Source organism: Felis catus, chromosome A2, assembly GCF_018350175.1.
Source record: "Felis catus isolate Fca126 chromosome A2, F.catus_Fca126_mat1.0, whole genome shotgun sequence".
NCBI lineage: Eukaryota > Metazoa > Chordata > Mammalia > Carnivora > Felidae > Felis > Felis catus.
In genome coordinates this window covers 145,715,875-145,734,862 of record NC_058369.1, presented here as the reverse complement: position 1 = coordinate 145,734,862, position 18,988 = coordinate 145,715,875, and positions in this window count along the sequence as shown.

The window sequence follows — 18,988 nt, the reverse complement described above, 5'->3', positions numbered from 1 at the left end:
CAAAAGAATAAACAAATAAACTTAAAAAAAAAAAAAGAATAACTTCATCGTTTGTTCCTTCTTTTTCTTTTTCTTGTTCCTCCTCCTCTTTTTTCCTCTTCTTCCACTTATTCTAATTTTAGGTTTTTTTCCTACAACTTGCAGTCTAAAGAGACTCAACTAACACAACTCCCCACGTTCAAGTTCTCAAAATAATTTAACATTTTAGTTCACCGAATAAGATGTCTATGTTTTACCTTCAACGTCATTCAACTCTCATTCACTTGTGGTTTTCTGTTACATAATTCTCGTTTAATTAACAAGTCGTCCAACATTGAACATCATACCTGCAAGGCCCACTGTAGGGACTGTGGGAGATACGGTCCCTTTCCTTCAGGTGCTAAAGCCTGGGGGGGAACCCGGCATTCACATTCATCAGGGAAACATGATTGGCACCATGGGGAAGATCACCAAATGCCTAACCTAGCGGACAGGAAGCCAGAGTGGAAAAGCCTCACTCTTCCCTGGGGTAGTTAGGAAAGAACTCATGTAGAAGAGACACGACTTTTGGGTTTTAGGGTTTTATTGTAGTAGATGGTACACTGACATGGTCCCACATTCAGAAGGCACATCATGTAATGCATGCTTGACAGCTTAACAGCGCTGACGTGCCCACGTCAGTGGCACTGAGTCCATTCACATGTCGTGTTACCGTCACCACCGTCCAGACCCAGAACTCTTTTCATGTTGCGCGACTGAGACCGTCCCTTTAAACACGGACTCCTCCTCCCCACTGCCCCCAGGCCCTGGCGAGCACCGGTCCACTTTCTTTTTCTATGAATGTGACTGCCCTCAGTACCTCACAGACGTGGAATCACACAGTATTTGTCCTTTTGTGACTGGCTTCTTTTACTAAGCGTAACATCCTTAGGTTCGTCTAAGTCGTAGCATGTGGCAGAACATTCTCTCTTTTTAGGCCGCACGATGTTCCATTGTGCGCGTATACCACACCTTGTTTATGCGTTCAGGTTTTTCAGAGTTCTTACTCTCCTGATGTCCCACTCCTTCATGATTTGTGCCCCCAAGCACCTTTCTAGAAGGCCAAGGCCTTACATGACTCTTCTTTATTGGGCAGAAGGACCTACTGGCGTGACTGTCTTTTCCCAGAGACAAGGAGCTGACCTCCAACACCTCCAGAGGCGAGAGGCCTCGTCTCTTAGCTTGGTTTCTTCAAAGAAACACTTCCTTTCAAAGCCCTTCAGGCTGTCAGTCCTCCCAGCCCAGATGTCGTCTGGGAACTGAGCTCCCAGTGCCGACCCGGAGCCCATTAGCATCCTGCCGAGCGGCTTCTGGCAAAGGCCTCCGAGTGGATTTTCTTCGGAGCCTTGGCAGGGAGCTTCCAGAAGTGCTGCCTGCTTTCACCCTGCCCCACTCATTGGGTGCTGAGGCATGTCGTTCTTCGGGGGGAGAGGGGCCCTCTCAGCTACATCCTTTCAGACACTTTGTCTCTCATTCACCTGGGACCTTTTGTGCCACCTGGGGCCTTTGCTCAGTCTTTCACAGGAAAAGATGGGGGGCCACTCAGTCTCCTTCAGTCTTTTTCCATTGCTTTTTCACCTTCTTAAAAAAACAAACAGGGGCATCTGGGTGGCTCAGTCAGTTAAGAGTGTGACTTCGGCTGAGGTCATGGTCTCACAGTTCGTGAGCTCCAGGCCTTCCTCGGGCTCACTGCTGTCAGAGCAGAGCTGGCTTCTGATCCTCTGTCTCTCTCTCTCTCTCCCCCCCCCCCCCACCGGTTCTCTGTCTCTCAAAATAAATAAACTTAAAAAACAGCGCAAAACAATCGTGCTGTCCGAGAACACCCTTGTTCTTAGGAGATACACTTACGTGGTTCACGTGGCGAGCGCACCGGGACGCCGACGAGCTGCAGGCAAGCCCGTTTCTGGATATTTAGGGGTAAAGGAGTGCAGTGCCTCCATTTTACAAGTGATTCAGAAAAAAATGCGTCTACACAAATAGGCAAAGGAAAGGGGTGACAGGGGCGCCTAAGTGGCTCAGTCACTTAAGCATCTGACTCTTAATTTCAGCTCAGGTCATGATCTGGTGGTTTGTGAGTTGAAGCTCCACACCACTGTCAGCACACGGCCCGCTTGGGATTCTCTCTCTCCCTCTCTGCCCCTCCCTGGCTCTCGCGAAAGAAAGAAAGAAAGAAAGAAAGAAAGAAAGAAAGAAAGAAAGAAAGAAAGAAAGAAAAAGGATGATAAAACAAATAGGGTAAGATGGAAGAACTGGTGAGTCTGGTGCCGTGGGTTGAATGTTGTGTCCTCCGAAATTCACGGGTTGAAGCCCTAATCACCAGTGTGATGACAGTTGGAGGCAAGGCCTTTGGCAGGTGATGAGGGCCTCAGAATAACAGTAGGTGGAGCCCTTGTGAATGGGATTAGTGCCTTTAAAAAAGAGACACCAGGGAGCTCCCCCCCCCCCACCATGTGAGCACACGGAGCGAACACAGTCATCTGTGAATGTGGAAGCGGGCTCTTGCCAGGCACGGAATCTGCTGTCACCTTGATTTCAGGTTTCCCAGCCTCCAGAACTGGAAGAAATAAATTCCTGCTTTTATAAACCACTCGGTCTACGGTATTCTGTTACGGCAGCCCAGACAGACTAGGACAGAGGGGAATTCTCAACACAGCAGATTATCGGATATGTTTATATGAAAAATTGGATTGAAAGGCTGTTGGAGGGTATGTGCCAGAGAAAACAAAGTAAATGAAAAGCCAAGGTAGATACTAACTTGGGAGGTGGGGTGGGGACGAATTGGACAAACAGTGCAATTAAAGCCCAGTAAATCAATAGGCTCAGCATTCATTCACTGCAGGTGTTTACTGATAACCTTCTACACGCCAGGCATGTTCTTAAGCCCCGGGGGACACAGTGGTTAACAAAGTCCCTTCCGTCAATAAATATATAATCAATATTTACATCAATAAGTATATAATGTAATGTCAAAGGGTGTGTGTGGGGCGGGGGATAAGTCTGTGAAGAAAAGTACAGCTGGGAAAATGGATGAAGGGGGGGAATGATTTTAGATAGGACAGTCTGGAAAGACTTCCCTGATCAGGTGATATTTGAGCAGATCCATGAAGGAAATAAGGAAGGATTTCAGGCAAACATCAGGGAGGAGAGTGTTCTGACAGCGGGAAGAACAGGTGTAAAGGCCCTGAGGTCAGAGTACAGCCTGGTCGCATGTTGGAGGGACCAGGGGAGGCCACTGGAGAGGCACACAGCAGGGGGAAGGGGGAGCCCAGATCTTTAGGGTTTTACAGGACACGGCAAAGACCGGAACGATTCATAATCGTAACGAAGTACACACTGAATGCTGATCTAACTAAAACTTGTGGTAAGAGGATGGAGGCAATGCAAAATGTTAAATCCTCATCTACCATATCAGAAAGTCAACAGGTAACAGTGGTAACGAGGAATTTGAGAATAAGCATATTATTTGGAAATGTGGAGATAAATACCAGAAGAAACAGCTAAAAGAGTGGACCATGGTTGCCTCTGGAAAGGAACCCGGTTGAATGGCAAGAGCGTGGTGACCGAGGCCACTGTTGATTGTTACGAGCATTTTGGTATAATTTTTCAGGCCGTATGCCATATTGCACTGACAAAACCACAAAAACAGAACAGGAAACAAAACCCACCAGAAAACCAAGGAGTGACCTCCCATGTCCTAGTTTCATAGGCAACGGCAGGGATGACCTTCCGTTCTGCTGAAGGTCACCAGGATCGCCCCCCCACCCGTGGCCTGGTTCGGCTGTTTGGAAAGACCCGGGGAAGGCTGCTCCTGCGTCCCCAGGGCGGCCAGCAGGCGTGTGCGGCAGATGTCTCGGGAAGCGCCCTCTGAGCCCTCCCAGCTGCTTGGACTCTTCCTCACGAGACAAGGCTTGTGCACAGAACCACCTCCGCTCAGTGATAAGCAGCAGCCACTGCGGGAGGCTGGGGCCTGTGATAAGGGATGGACAAGGTTTGAGCTGAAAACCACACCGAACACGGCATTCTTGCTCTACGCCCCAACGCCGTGGGCCACGTTCAGTGGGAGAAGTTACGAAAAAGAACCTCCATTCGCTGAGTGTTCACTGCGCTTTAGTTTATGTGCTGAGGCTGTATATACGTGATTTCACCTAATCCTCACAAACAGCCCTGTGTGTTTAATGCCGCGAAGCCACACATTTAAAAATGGTTAAGATTGTAAATGCTATGTTACGTGTATTCTACCATAATTTTTGTCACTTAAAAAAATTTTTTTTAACGTTTACTTATTTATTTTTGAGAAAGAGAGCAAGCACACAAGTGGAGGAGGGACAGGGGGCGGGGGGGGGGGGGGAGACACAGAATCTGAAGCAGGTTCCAGGCTCCAAGCTGTCAGCTCAGAAGCCGGCTCTGCACCGACAGCAGCGAGCCCGATGCGGAGCTCGAACCCACGAACTGTGAGATCATGGGCCTGAACCAAAGTCAGATGCTTAACCAACTAAGCCACCCAAGTGCCCCTTTTTAAATTTATTTTTGAGAGAGAGAGAGAGAGAGAGAGCAAGCAGGGGAGGGGACAGAGAGAGAGAGAGAGAGGGAGGATCTGAAGTGGGCTTTGTACTGACGGCAGAGACAGCCCGATGCGACGTGGGGCTTGAACTCACAAACTGTCAGATCATGACCTGAGCGGAAGTCTGACTTTCAACCAACTGAGCCACCCAGGCGCCCTCTACCATAATTTAAAAAGAACAGCAACAACCTTGTGTGGAAGGTATTGTTTTTGTTTTCCAGAAGAAGAAACGGAGGCTCAAGAAATTAAAAAACTTGTCCAGCTAGTAGGTGTGTGAGCCGTGTGCATCGGGCTTTGATGGTTTTCTGCCCTGTCGGGAGGGCTCAGTGATAAGGAAGAGACTAAATGAAACGGAAGGAATGGGCCCTAGGGGGGAATCGGAGTCTTCCTTTAGGGCCTCACGGCTGTGCCCGCTACCGGCTTGGTGCCCCTCCCTGGCGCAGGGAGCAAACGCGGGAGTGAGGTGCACTGATGAACATTCCCCAGCTCAGCAGCTCCGGGAGAGGGGCTCCTGCCGGCTGCTCGTCCGTCACCCAGGAAGGCCACGTCGGGGACAGGCTGCGTATGTCTGCAGCAGGTGAACACAGAGCTCTGAGACTTCTTAGATACGCCACGGGAGGTTCCTTTCACTCGATTTCAGGTTCTGAATTAGCTGAATTTTTAGATGATGCAAATCTGATTCTCTCCCTGCAGGAGTCGGAGGAAATGACAAGTGCTTGGCAGAGGGCAAAGAGAGCATCAGCATATCGTTAAGATGCGGTTGGGAGAGCAGGGGTGCGGTGGGGCGAGGGGAGGGAGGCTTAAGAGGGCAGGTGAAGGGATGAAGGATAATTACAATAATAACACCATCCAACACTTCTGCAAAGCATGCCGTGCGGCAGGCACTGTTCTAAGCACTTTATGTGTATTAATTCATTTAATTCTCAAAACCGTGCTAGGAGCTTAGTATCAGTTATCAGTTAGCTAAAGAGTACACAGTTTAGGGGCGCCTGGGTGGCGCAGTCGGTTGAGCGTCCGACTTCAGCCAGGTCACGATCTCGCGGTCCGTGAGTTCGAGCCCCGCGTTGGGCTCTGGGCTGATGGCTCAGAGCCTGGAGCCTGCTTCCGATTCTGTGTCTCCCTCTCTCTCTGCCCCTCCCCCATTCATGCTCTGTCTCTCTCTGTCCCAAAAATAAATAAACGTTGAAAAAAAAATTAAAAAAAAAAGAGTACACGGTTTATATAGCACTGAATGATCCTATATGCCAGTTTCTACCTAACAAAAGTATTATTTGTAATACACAAAACCTAGAAACTACCTAAATGTTCAACAACAGGGAATATTATAGCCATGGGCTTTATGGAGACATAAGGCCATCACATTACCTCCCTTAATCTTTACAACAACCCTATAAGAGAGGTGGGGACCCATTTTACAGGGATGGAGCCTGAGGCTCAGAAGCCTAATAAGGTTAGATTTGAAAGTCGATTTGAAACCCAGCCCCATCTAACTTCAGGACCCAAGCTCTTACCTACCATGTTATCCCGCCTCGAAGACTGGAAGATAAAAGGTACTGCGCAAAACTGCCATCCAGCAGGACGACAGTCACATAAAACCTGAGGCTGTGGGCAAATGCCAGTCATGACTACAGTATCTGAACTGGTTCACTGAACCAGTGAAGTCGTTCTAAGTAAGATCCCCACAGGAAGCCCGGGACAGGGCATCCTTTCCCCCACCTTCACTGGTAACAGCCCCGTTTAGCAGTCACCATGCCCTGTGCCGCTTTGAGCTCCTGGGCCTTTGCGTCCTGGGTTCCAAAGTCAGAGAGGTGGCAGAAAATGGTGCTTTTCTTTCTCGGGTTCCCCTGGGACCTGCTGACCCGCCTGGACGAACCGTCCGCTGAAGCCACACCTGCTTGGAGCAGAAGAACCAGGCCGGGGTGTCTCTGAGGCCGGCGTTTCCGCCGCGTCCCACGGCCTCCGGGAGCCGGGACTCCCCGCACACGGCCCCCTCTGTGCCGCGGACGCCTGTGTCCTTACGTGCGCTGTCAAACGTCCAGGGGTCTCGGGCGAAACTCGGCTCCTTCGGCCGCCACGAAGCAGACCACGCCCCCAGAGCTGGTTAGCACTGCTGAGTTTGCAGCCGACCTCAGAGGGGAGGCGAGGAGGCCACACAGTGTCGTCACCTGTCGGAAGTCCTTTGCCCTTTCTCACCGGGGCTGGCTTCCTGCCACCGTTCTGGCTCCGCTCCACGTCTTTCGTGGGTCCCCTTGACCCTCCTCTCCTCACTGGTCTCCTGTCTACAGGAGCCAAGGCCGGAATTCCTTCCTTTGCTTGGTGCACAACAGCTCGCCCTCCCCGCCCCTCCCCTCCCTGCCAGTTCCACTCACAGGTCACACCGACCCCGGAGACTCGCCAAAGGTTTTCTCCTCAAAAGACCCTTCCTTCCTTCCTTCCTTCCTTCCTTCCTTCCTTCCTTCCTTCCTTCCTCTCTCTTTCCTTTCTTCTTTCTTTCCTGCTTTCTTTCTTCCTTTTTTAATATTCTTATTTATTTACTTGCTTGTTTGCTTTGAGAGAGAAAGGGCACACATGGGCAGGGGAGGAGCACAGAGAGAGGCGGAGACAATCTTAAGCAAGCTCCATGCTCAGCATGGACCTGGTGGGGCTCGATCCCACGACAGTGAGATCCTGACCTGAACAAAAATCAAGAGTTGGATGCTTAATCAACTGAGCCACCCAGGCGCCCAACACCTCCTTTCTTTTTCTTTCTTTTTCTTTCTTTCTCTTTCTTTCTTTCTTTCTTTCTTTCTTTCTTTCTTTCTTTCTTTCTTTCTTTCTTTTTCTTTCTTTCTTTCTTTCTTTCTTTCTTTCTTTTTCTTTCTTTCTTTCTTTCTTTCTTTCTTTTAAATTTTTTTAAACGTTTATTTATTTTTGAGAGAGAGAGAGAGAGCATGAGCAGGGGAGGGGTGGAGAGAGACACACACACAGAATCTGAAGCAGGCTTTAGGCTCTGAGCCATCAGCACAGAGCCCAAAGCGGGGCTCGAACCCAGAGACCCCAAGATTATAACCTGAGCCGAAGGGGGACACTCAACCGACTGAGCCACCCAGGAGCCTTCTGACACCTCCTTTCTTTTCTTTTTTTTTTTTAATTTTTTTTTTTAACATTTATTTATTTTTGAGACAGAGAGAGACAGAGCATGAATGGGGGAGGGGCAGAGAGAGAAGGAGACACAGAATCGGAAGCAGGCTCCAGGCTCCGAGCCATCAGCCCAGAGCCCGACGCGGGGCTGGAACTCACGGACCGCGAGATCGTGACCTGGCTGAAGTCGGACGCTTAACCGACTGCGCCACCCAGGCGCCCCTGACACCTCCTTTCTTAAGAGGAATTCTAGTAACAACTGTTTGGGGGGGGGGGAACGTTACTTTAAAAAACTTTTACATTTCCATTCATCTGAGCTTACCCAGAAAACAGAGGCTTAATGGGACATTCTCTTAGAACGATGCCTGTAAAGAAGGAGGGAAGCAGGACTGAATAGAGGGAGATGTTAAGGTTCCGTGCAGTTGCAAGGACTCTTCACCTAATCCCACAGCAAGTTCTGGAGGTGCAACGGCCCTTGGAGTTACGCCATTGGGGCCAAAGGGGCCAGGCCTCTGTCCTCTGCTTTCCACACACACATTGACCGGTCGTGCACTGTATGGGAGACAGCACAGGCTCAGGACTGGTCGAGACAGGGACAGAGCCGGCCAACGCCCAGCGGCTGAGGGTGTGAGTGCCTCCGTCCTCAAGGCGGGACGTGGGTGGTGCACCGCAGCAGCCGCTGCAATAATAATAATTTTATAGAAGGGTGAAACAATCTCAGTGCCTCTCTATTGGGGATTTGATAAATAAACAAGGGAACATCTACACCAAAGAATACTATATAGTTGTTAAAACTTATTTGTTGGGGCAGCCACGTGGCTCGGTTGGTTGAGCGTCTCACTCCGGCTCCGGTCATGATCTTGCAGTTCACGAGATTGAGCCCTGCATTGGGCTCTGTGCCGAAAACTCGGAGCCTGGAGCCTGCTTTGGATTCTGTGTCTCCCTCTCTCTCTGCCCCTCCCCAACTTGCACTCTGTCTCTCTCTCTCAAAAATAAACATTAAGGAAAAAATTTTTAAATAAAAAAAAACTTTACTAACGTAGAGTGATAGGATATATTATTATTGTTATTATTATTTGGAGAGAAAGAGTGCAAGGGGGACAGAGGGGCAGAGAGAGAGGGAGGGAGGGAGGGAGGGAGGGAGAGAGAGAGAGAGAGAGAGAGAGAGAAAATGAATTTTAAGTAGGCTCATGCTCAGTGAGGAGCCCAATTCAGGGCTTGATCTCACGACCCCGGATCATGACCGGAGCCGAAATCAAGAGTCTGACACTCAACTGACTGAGCTACCCAGACGCCCGTCAGGATATATTCTTAAGTGAAAAAAGTGAGTTGCAAAACAGTACTATCTCATGACTCCATTTTTATATTTAATAAACAAATAGTCTAAAAGTATCAAGTCCAAACTTTTAATACTGACTACCTCTGGAGAGGTGATTATACAAAAAAAAAAAAAAAAAAAAAATTAACAATAAACATCACTTTCACTACGATAATCTTGAGAGTAAAAACGTTTTAGGAAAAGATTTTCTTTTTAAGTCATCTCCACACCCAACGTGGGGCCTGAACTCGCGACCGTGAGACCGAGAGTCCCATGCTCCACCCACTGAGCCAGCCGGGCGCCCCAGGGTGAAACTTTTCTGGAAAAAAAAAAGGTCGGAGCCAGTTGAAACCAGGTAGCTGTCGATGAAACGTCAGTCAAGGCAGTGACTGTTCTTGCCGACCTGAATTCCTCTCCCATCCGTTCTCTGGAAGAAATGGCATTTCTCTCCACTTCCTGCCTTAAATTGTGTGGCAGCCCGTGCAGCTGTTGAGCAGCTGTCGCATCCCCTTCCCACACCGAGGTGGCTGCGAGCACCTCTGGAGGAAGCTGTTGGCTCCGTGTGGGCGCGGGAGGAACAGGAAGAGCTGGGGTTGCCCAAATTCCACAAAGCCCCGCAGCACAGCCCCGGGCTGCAGCTGTGGCCCGCATCCCTCGCTCGGGGTGGGAATCCTGGGCCGCTCCCTCCTCCCCTGTCCTCCTCCTTACCGTTGTCATCACAATAACAGTTACCGCTAAGTCAGAGTTTACCCCCGGGCCTTGCGATGTACCCGGCGCTTTAGATTCACGATCTCCTTTCCTCCTCCCAACAGTCTTATGCGGTTATATACGATTATCTCGGTTTACAGACAAGAAACTGAAGCCTTTGCCCAACCTCGTGAATATACTCAAGACCGCTGAACTGTCCACCTTAAATGGGTGACTTTTATGTCGCCTCAGTAAAACTGGTTTTAAAAAAGAGAAAAACTAGGCCCCCCGGGTGGCTCAGTCGCTCAGTCGGTTAGGCGTCCGACTCTTGGTTTTGGCTCAGGTTGTGATCTCACGGTTGGTTAGTTCGAGCCCCACGCTGGGCTCTGCGCTGACAGTTCGGCACCTGCTTGGGATTCTCTGTCTCCTTCTCGGTCTGCCCCCTCCCTCTTGCTCTCAAAAAAAAAAAAAAAAAATCAACATTAAATAAAAACAATAAAAAAGAGGAAAGTAAAGTCCACGTAGGTTAGATAACTTGCCCAAGAGCACAGAGGCCTAAAGTGGCAGGACGTTGTTAGCAAGAAGGAAGCAGGCAACGGATGCCGTGCAGGGTCTCTTACACCAGACCCTCCCGACAGTCTCCGTCCACCAATATCTCAGTTCGTGGAGGTGACGGGTCGGGAGTGGGCAAGCCATCTGGGCATTCACTTCTAGTTGTGAGCAGCAGCATCTGGGCTCCTCAGAGAGTGGCTCTAACAGGATGGGGTGGGGAGGGGCTGGTATGAGAGAGAGAAAAATGAGTGACATCTGTCACTGGATGCCCCATGCCGCAAATGCTCGAGCTGTGCGCGAGGTGGAGCAAGGGCCGGAGGAACTGCCGGGTTTCTGTCTAGTGTCCCGGGAGCCCGGCGTTCAGCTAAGGCAGTGGAGAATGGATTGGGGGGGGGGGTGGTGCGGGGAGAAGGCGGCCGATGGGGGGGCCGCATCAGGCTGGGTCCCAGCTCACTGTCCTCCCCCAAGCAGGCACCTCCCCATGTGCCTACAAAGTGGTACCAAGCTAGGGGGCATGGGTGTTGCTCTAACGACACGTGCATGTTCCACTAACGAGACCATCAGCCTTCTCTTGAAATAGTTGGTGTGAAAAAAGTTTGATGGGTCTGAAATCCTTTGCCTTATCACAAGAAATTTCCATAAGAGCTGTTAAACTCTTTAAAGATAATTTCAACTGCTGTAAAAATTTGAAGGGTGATAAAAACACTTAAAATTTTTTTTATCTCCTACTTGGGCAAAATTTCTCATTGGTGGTGATTACCAAGGACTTGAATAGATCATTATCTTAAAATCTCCACTGGCAACTATTTATTGCGAGGCATATAAAAAAGTTTTAAAAGGGGTGCCTGGCTGGCTCAGTCGGTGGAGCATATGACTCTTGATCTCAGAGTTGTGAGTTCTAGCCCCATGCTGGGTATAGATATCACTTAAAAATACAATAAAATCTGGGGGCGCCTGGGTGGCTCAGGCGGTTAACTGTCCAACTTCAGCTCAGGTCACGATCTCGCGGTTCATGGGTTTGAGCTCCATGTCGAGCTCTGTGCCGACAGCTCACAGCCTGGAGCCTGCTTCGGATTCTGTTTCCCTCTCTCTCTGCCCCAGCCGCCCCCTGACCTCTCCCTCTCAAATAAACATTTAAAAAAATAATAAAATCTTAAAAAAGAGGTTTAAAAGAATTATGCCTGTGCTGTATTTATTACCCTCACTACAGAGCAGTGCTGTGCAGTCGGGCCGCCACTGGCCACATGTGGCCACCGAGCCCTTGAACTGTGTGGCTGGTCCGAATGCAGGTGTGCTGCATTTCACTTACAAGTGAAAATACACACCAGACCTAGTAAGAAAACAGGAATGTAAAATAGCTCACTATCAATGTAATTATTTCATAAAATATCTCGTTATTTAATTTTTATAATCTTGTGAATATATGAAGTTAAATATATTATAAAAATTTTTTTAAGTATGTTCAAGCTCAAGTTTCTCGTTAAAAACTTGAAAATATTTTATTTGGAAAATTTTATACAAATTCACTCTTTAACATGTTCTCTAATGACTTTATATTTTACTTTTATACTTCTTTAATATAAAGAAAACATAATTACTTTTTCCATCAAGCCCCACACAGATGTCCCCAAATCCCCTCCAGTTTACTTGAGCGTGCCATAAATGTTTCCTGTGAGTGCGATGACGTGAAATCATTTCAAAGAAGGTAGGACTGAGCATCTATATTGTTCAAAAAGATACTTTTGAGTATCTTTAAGGTTTGAGGGGCGCCTGGGTAGCTCAGTTGGTTAGGCGTCCAGCTCTTGATTTTGGCTCAGGTCTTGGTTTCACAGTTTGGGAGTCTGAGCCCTGCACGGGGCTCTGTGCTGGCAATGCAGAGCCTGCTCGGGATGCTCTCTCTCTCTCCCTCTCTCTCTGCCCCTCCGTGCTCTCTCTCTCTCAAACAAACAAACTTTAAAAAAAAATTTTTTTTTTAACGTTTATTTATTTTTGAGACAGAGAGAGACAGAGCATGAACAGGGGAGGGGCAGAGAGAGAGGGAGACACAGAATCCGAAACAGGCTCCAGGCTCTGAGCCGTCAGCACAGAGCCCGACGCGGGGCTCGAACCCACCGACCGTGAGATCACGACCTGAGCCGAAGTCGGATGCTTAACCGACCGAGCCACCCAGGCGCCCCTAAAAAAATTTTTTTTTTAAAAGTTTGTAAAAGGCATTTTTGTGCATCTCTGCATGCCAAATGCCGTGCTGGGTTCTGGGGATACACAGCTCCGCACCCTACATACGGTAGGGCGTACAATATATACAGCGACAATTATGTGAGGGAAATCTTTGTGGTCCCACTAAGAAAAGAAACACCCGGCAAGGAGCTCCCACAACCTGCTCTGTTGGCTGCAGAATTCATGGATATCTTAGTGAGGCCCAGACCAGCCACTGAGCAGTGGGCCCGGAGACCTCAGTCTGAACAGACGGACAAGGGAAGGTGGGGGGCCCCTTGCATTTTTGAGCTTTACGTTTAAGCAGAGCCCCTAGCAGGGCTCCTTACTGCATGTTTCCGCTCCGTGAGGCTCTCTCTCTGTCCTCCCGTAAACTCCAGAAGCCCTGCCTCAGCTGTGGAGCATCTGTGTTCGGGTTTCTTAGAATCCGTATGCCTGAGGCGAGGCATGTCCTGAAGTCAGAGGCCAGGCTACCCCGGTGCTCGTAAACTCGGTTATTTTTCACATGTGTGACTTTGGCAAACCATTTAGTTCTCGTTATGGGCGAGTATAATGCCAAGGCTGACTTTCTGTTTCCAACTTCACCCCACCCCTACCCCCACCCCCGGGGTGGAATCCTGCATTCTCCATAATCGGCCTCTGCAATGCAGGAAGCCACCCCTGTCCTTCACTTGCATAATTTGAGATGCTAGCATTTTCTCGGCTCTTCCGAAGTGAAGCCCAGGACACTGTCCATCTGGAAAATCACCAGAGAGCACCGAAGGTGACGGATATCAACATTAGATCCAGACTACGGAATCACTTCCTGGAAATGCGAAGAAACAATACGGCATCTGTTCAGATGAATATTACTTTCTCAAATTCTGTATGGCCTTGGGCCTGCTCTGTGATGTAACTTTGTCATAACTTTCTCCATCTTTGCCCCCAAATACCCATGTAATTGTGCCTACAGCAACTGATATACAAATGAAGGTACTGGCGGGGCCCCTGGGTGGCTCAAACGGTTAAGTGTCTGACTCCTGATTTTGGCTCAGGTCATGATCTCATGGTACGGAGGTTAGAGCTACCTGCCGGGCATGGAGGTTGCTTGGGATTCCGTCTCTCCCTCTCCCTCTGCCCCTCCCCTGCTTGCATGCGCACGCACTCTTTCTCAAGAACAAACTTAAAAAAAAAAAAAAAACCCAAAAAACAAATGAAGGTATCGGCTTACACATTTATCATAAAGACTATGTAAATGTATGGATGTAGTGGAATGGATGTACTTAGCTATAAGAAGTGTTATCCATGTTTAAGAAGGAAGGAATAGGGGCGCCTGGGTGGCTCAGTCGGTTGAGCGGCCGACTTCAGCTCAGGTCATGATCTCGCGGCCCGTGAGTTCGAGCTCTGCGTCAGGCTCTGTGCTGACAACTCAGAGCCTGGAGCCTGTTTCAGATTCCGTGTCTCCCTCTCTCTGACCCTCCCTCCTTCATGCTCTGTCTTTCTCTGTCTCAAAAATAAATAAACGTTAAAAAAAAAAATTTAAGAAGGAAGGAATAGACAGGGGAATGGCAAAGTAAATTCTAGCACTTCTATACGTGAACTATTTGGGCAGCTTTCTTAAAATGCAGCAGTTCCCTGGGCACCAATGCTGTGACATGAAAAAGCTGGTTTGGGGCCATTAGTTAAAAAGCTGTTTTGTGTGAGTGTACAAAAAGGTCTGCAAGGATGAAGACTAAACTGTTAAAAGTGGTTTACCTCTGAGGCATGGTGGGGAGAAAGGAGGAGGGAGGGGAAAGTTCTACCTTTTCCTTGATATATTTCTGAATTGTTTTAATTCTTTATGGTGAGTGGGTATTACTTCTGTAATTAAAATAACTAATATGGAAAAAATGTTAATGTTTTCAACCAAGTTTTAATGATACGGGAAAATATTGTAACAAGTGAAAGAAATTGGAGCATGAAATTATGTATACAAGTATGATCTCAGCTGCGGAAAAATGCATTTAAACTCTAGAAAGGAAATATATCAAAATGTTAATAGGGACTGCCTCTGGGTGGCAGGATTATAGGTGGATTTTTTTTTTTCTGCTTTACTTTTCTATACGTTCTAAATGTGCCTTATTATTTTTATAATTAGAAAAAAAATTAAGCAGGTCTGCCAAAGGTGCACGGTGGGTTGTAAAACACGAGCAGCTGCTGCCCATACTGGGTGGCATGGTCCAAGATTCCTGACCACTGAAGGAAAATGTCTTAATTGCCAGGGGACAGATGAGGAGCCAAGATGGGCTTTCTTCATTTTGATTTTCTGATTCAACTGCAGGAGGAAGGGCCACCTGGGTGGCTCAGCAGGTTAAGCATCTGACTCTTGATTTCAGCTCAGGTCATGATCTCGAGGTTCGTGAGTTTGAGCCCTGCATCGGGCTCGGTGTTGACAGTGTTGGGATTCCCTCTCCCCCTCCCTCTCTGCCCCACCCCTGCCTGCATGTGTGTACACACACACACACTCACACTCTCTCTCTCTCTCTCTTTCTCAGAAATATAAAAGCAAACATTGAAAAAAGAAAAGAAATTGCAAGAGGAAAATGGAGAGGGAAATACCAAAGGGAGAGTCTCCTGGCAGAGAAGGTGAGACTTCTAAAGGTGAGGGCACTGGGCCCCCCATGGGAAGGTTTCTCAGCCTGAAGGTCAGTGATGGATTTTGCAGGAACTGGGGATCGCTGTGGCTTTAATGGCATGTGCATGCCACAGTGACCGGGCGCAGAAGGTTGCTGTGGCCCAGCAGCACCACAGGGGATGGTTGGGGGGGGGGGGGGCGGGAAGTGGGCATCACACCGGAAGGACTTGGGTGGTTCCTGGACTGGCTGGGATGCTGCCATGACACAGTGCAGAGGTTGGGGTCACAGTGTTGGTGGCTGCAGGGAAAGCAACTGTGTCACTTGACCCATAGGACCCACTTCTTGAAGTATCTGAGACTTCCTGGGGTACTTCATGGACCAATCATAATGGCAAGGTCTAGGACTCTGGAGGACAGTATCTTGAAAGAGTATCTCTTTTAAAAGTAATTCTTTTGGTAGAGAGCTCTTGTCTTTTGTGCCAGTCCCAGGCCGGTCAGTCATCCCTTTCTTGCTCTTCTCTTGCTCTGCTTCTGTGATACAGAAGGGCTGCTTCCTGAAGGCTATGTTTCCACGCCTCCCTTGCCTGCTGAATTCTGGCTCAGTGTGGCCAATGGGAGACACCGTTGAGAGGCTGGAAGACAGGAGGCTGGGAGAAGTTGAAGCATTTCTCCTCCTCCTGTCTCAGGTGACATCTCTGGCAGCAAATGAGCTTCCTCCCTCACATCAGCTTCCCCGGGGTAATCTTCAGTTCCAGTAACCCCACCTCCTCTCCTTGTCCCCTTGAGGGTCGGGGCAGTCGTGCTTCCAGTTGCTGCTGACCTCCACTTGTTTGGCTTCCCATCTAACTCTTCTATCACATACGTAATCAATCCCTTGCATTCAATCCTCTCTACTCGAAGTACTGTAAGTGGTTTCTGTGTTCCTGGCTAAGTCCTGAACTGATGCCTTCTTGGTCTAGGGCAGTCCCAGTAAAGAGAACCTCAAGATGGCAATATTGAAGAAGACTTATTCTGTGAGACTGGCTTACCCCCTCCCTTACTATGTCCCCCAGGAGTGCAGGCGCTTCTCAGCCGTTAGCTTGTATGCATATAACCTGGAGGTCTCATTCAAGTGCAGATTTGAATTCAGTAGTTGTGAGGCAGGGCCGGAGAATCTGTATTTCTAACACGCTCCCACGTGGTGCCAATACTGCGCTGCAGACTTGACTGAGTAGCCAGGCACACAGGCGTCTAGAACCGTGTTAAGGAGGGAAACGGCGCCCTGTGATAGCTCCGAGGCAGTGGTCCTCCGCAGCACTACCACTAGGGGGCATGACACTTGGTGGAACTCTGTTAGAAGAAATATAATTCCACATTTGAATATACTGTCCTGACACACTCATCGAGTGCGAGGTGGAAGCCAGCTACCTGACAGCAGGTTGACTACATTCATGTAGCTGCAAGCGTCAGACTCCTTTCTTATGACATCTAGATTTGTTGTGCCTGAGTATTTACTTATTGAAATAAGTTTTATTTTTTCTAAGTTACTTATGTCCCCTTTACTACCGAGGATTTTTTTTAGATTTTTTAGATTTTTTTAGATTTTTTAGATTTTTACCTCTGAATTTCATTTTCAGGGTAGTCAAGGGGACGTTACAAAATGTTTTACAAAGAGGCCTTGGGGTGGAAGAAGGTTGTGAACCGCTGGGTTAGAGGGTCTAGAAGAGGGTAGGCACCACCCAGAAATCCTGGACCAGAAGCGGAAGTAGGCACTGATAAAAGACTCTGGGTTGTTTCCCTTGCGGGGGGGCGGGGGGGGGGAGACTGGGGGACCGCACACACTCTTGATTATACAAGCGGTAGCGTCATCGTGTCGGTGACAGCATTTTCATTTTCAAAGTGTAAGAAGAAGGAGAATTGTCTTTGTTGCTGCCAAGCAGCCGGAGACGTGGGCTGTGGCGGGCATCTGTCATTCCTCTCGGCCGCCCAGCTCCCGGATGGGGGCCATTCCTCGTCGTGTGTGTCCTCAACAGCAGGTAGAGCCTGCCTCCTACGACAGAAGCTAACCGCCCAGACACTCCCTCTGGGGCTCCCCTGCAACTGGATGTGGACTCCTGTCCTAGGCACACAGGCACAGATGCACCTGTCCCGGACTCTGAAGGAAGACACAGTCACTCTTCCCTGAGTCGGGAGGAAAGCCATTACTGGGGAGGTGATATTTAAGCTACGTTTCGAGGGATAAGTAGAGTTCCAACAGGTTGGGAGGTTGGAGGAATGAGCAGGATAGGCGGATCAGAGGGTTGGGTGAGTGGGCAGGCATTCCAGCTATGGCAAAGGTGTACGTGTGAAGGTATTTCAAAATAGATAACACAGATAAAATGCCATTAATTTTACTCATGGAGCTTGGCACTGGAAAGAGGTCAGAAGAACGAGGTTCAAATACGGATCCCGCAGGGGTGCCCGGGTGGCTCAGTCGGCGAAGTGCCCAACTTTGGTTCAGATCATGATCTCGTGGTTCCTGAGTTGGAGCCCCAGGTCGAGTCCCGTGTTGGGCTCTGTGCCGTCAGCGTGGAGCCTGCTTGGGATCCTCTCTCTCCCTCTCTCTCTGTCCTTCCCCCACTCACACTTTCTCTCTTTCAAAATAAATAAATAAACTCAAAAAAATATATATGGATCCTGCCTTGTACGACCTTGGGCAAGTCCCCAACCCTCTGGGCTCAGTTCCCTTATCCGGAGAAAAGGTAATACTTACGACTACCACCGATCTGCCATTCTCACACAGTTCTTTTTTTTTCTTTTCTTTTTATGTTTTATTTATTTCTGAGACAGAGAGGGACAGAGCATGAACAGGGGAGGGGCAGAGAGAGAGGGAGACACAGAATCCGAAACAGGCTCCAGGCTCCGAGCTGTCAGCACAGAGCCTGATGCAGGGCTTGAACTCACAGACCGCGAGATCATGACCTGAGCCGAAGTCGGCCGCTCAACCGACTGAGCCACCCAGGCGCCCCTCTCACACAGTTCTTGTGTGAACATGAACGTGAATGTAAACTGCTGTAAATGGGAAAGTCTAAACGAAAATTAATAATTATGAATAATGAGAGTACAAGCCCAGGCTAAGAGAGGTTAGAGAAAACTCAAGGCTGAGGAGGAATCTGGGAGAGACCACTCTTCCCGAAGTGTGAGTTGGGTTGGGGATGAACAGACAGCAAGTTGCCAGGAAGCTCTCACACCTGGATAGCTGGCAGGTGTCAGAAGGAGGGCAGATACTTAGAAAAGGAAGGACACTTGCTTTTCTCCTCTTCTGGGGCAAGGCTCGTCCCGCGTATCCCAGAGGTTCTGGTCTGACGCGGCCAACTGCTGTGTGGGCGTTTCCAGTCTTTCCGCCACTCTTGGCTGCAAATGCCTCGTGTTATTTGCTTTCTCTGGTTGGCCAATGTCTTCGATCATGTTCTGGTTCTTAATTTTCACCCCAGAAAGTAACTCTAATTTCATTTTGGAGGAGCTCTGCTGACTCCCCCGTGTTGTCTCAGGTGGAGAACGTGAGGTATGGGAGTCAACAGCCAGTCAGCCTGGTGCAGGAAGGCACAGAGGCCATCGTGCCCAGAGGCTACTTGTCAGCCCTGTCCCTGTAAACAGCACAGGAGGGCTCCTCAGAGCCCTCAAGGTCAAGCCTCTACCCTCCTACTCAGATAGCACCTTCCTGTTTGCATTCCAAACCGTCACTAAATCTTGATAAGGCAGGAGGCCTTTGGGAATTCACAAATTAAGGAGTCAAGGGTGTGATTATTTGGGAGCAACTCCAAAGTCCATGATCTCCAGCCCTTTGGAATGGGATCACCACTCACCTTGTAGGGGTGTTGTCAGGGGTTTCCTAGAAGGTTCTACAAAGCCCAGCAGGAGGTGAAACTGCACCGTGAGAGCAGATAACCTGCAGCCTGCCACCCCT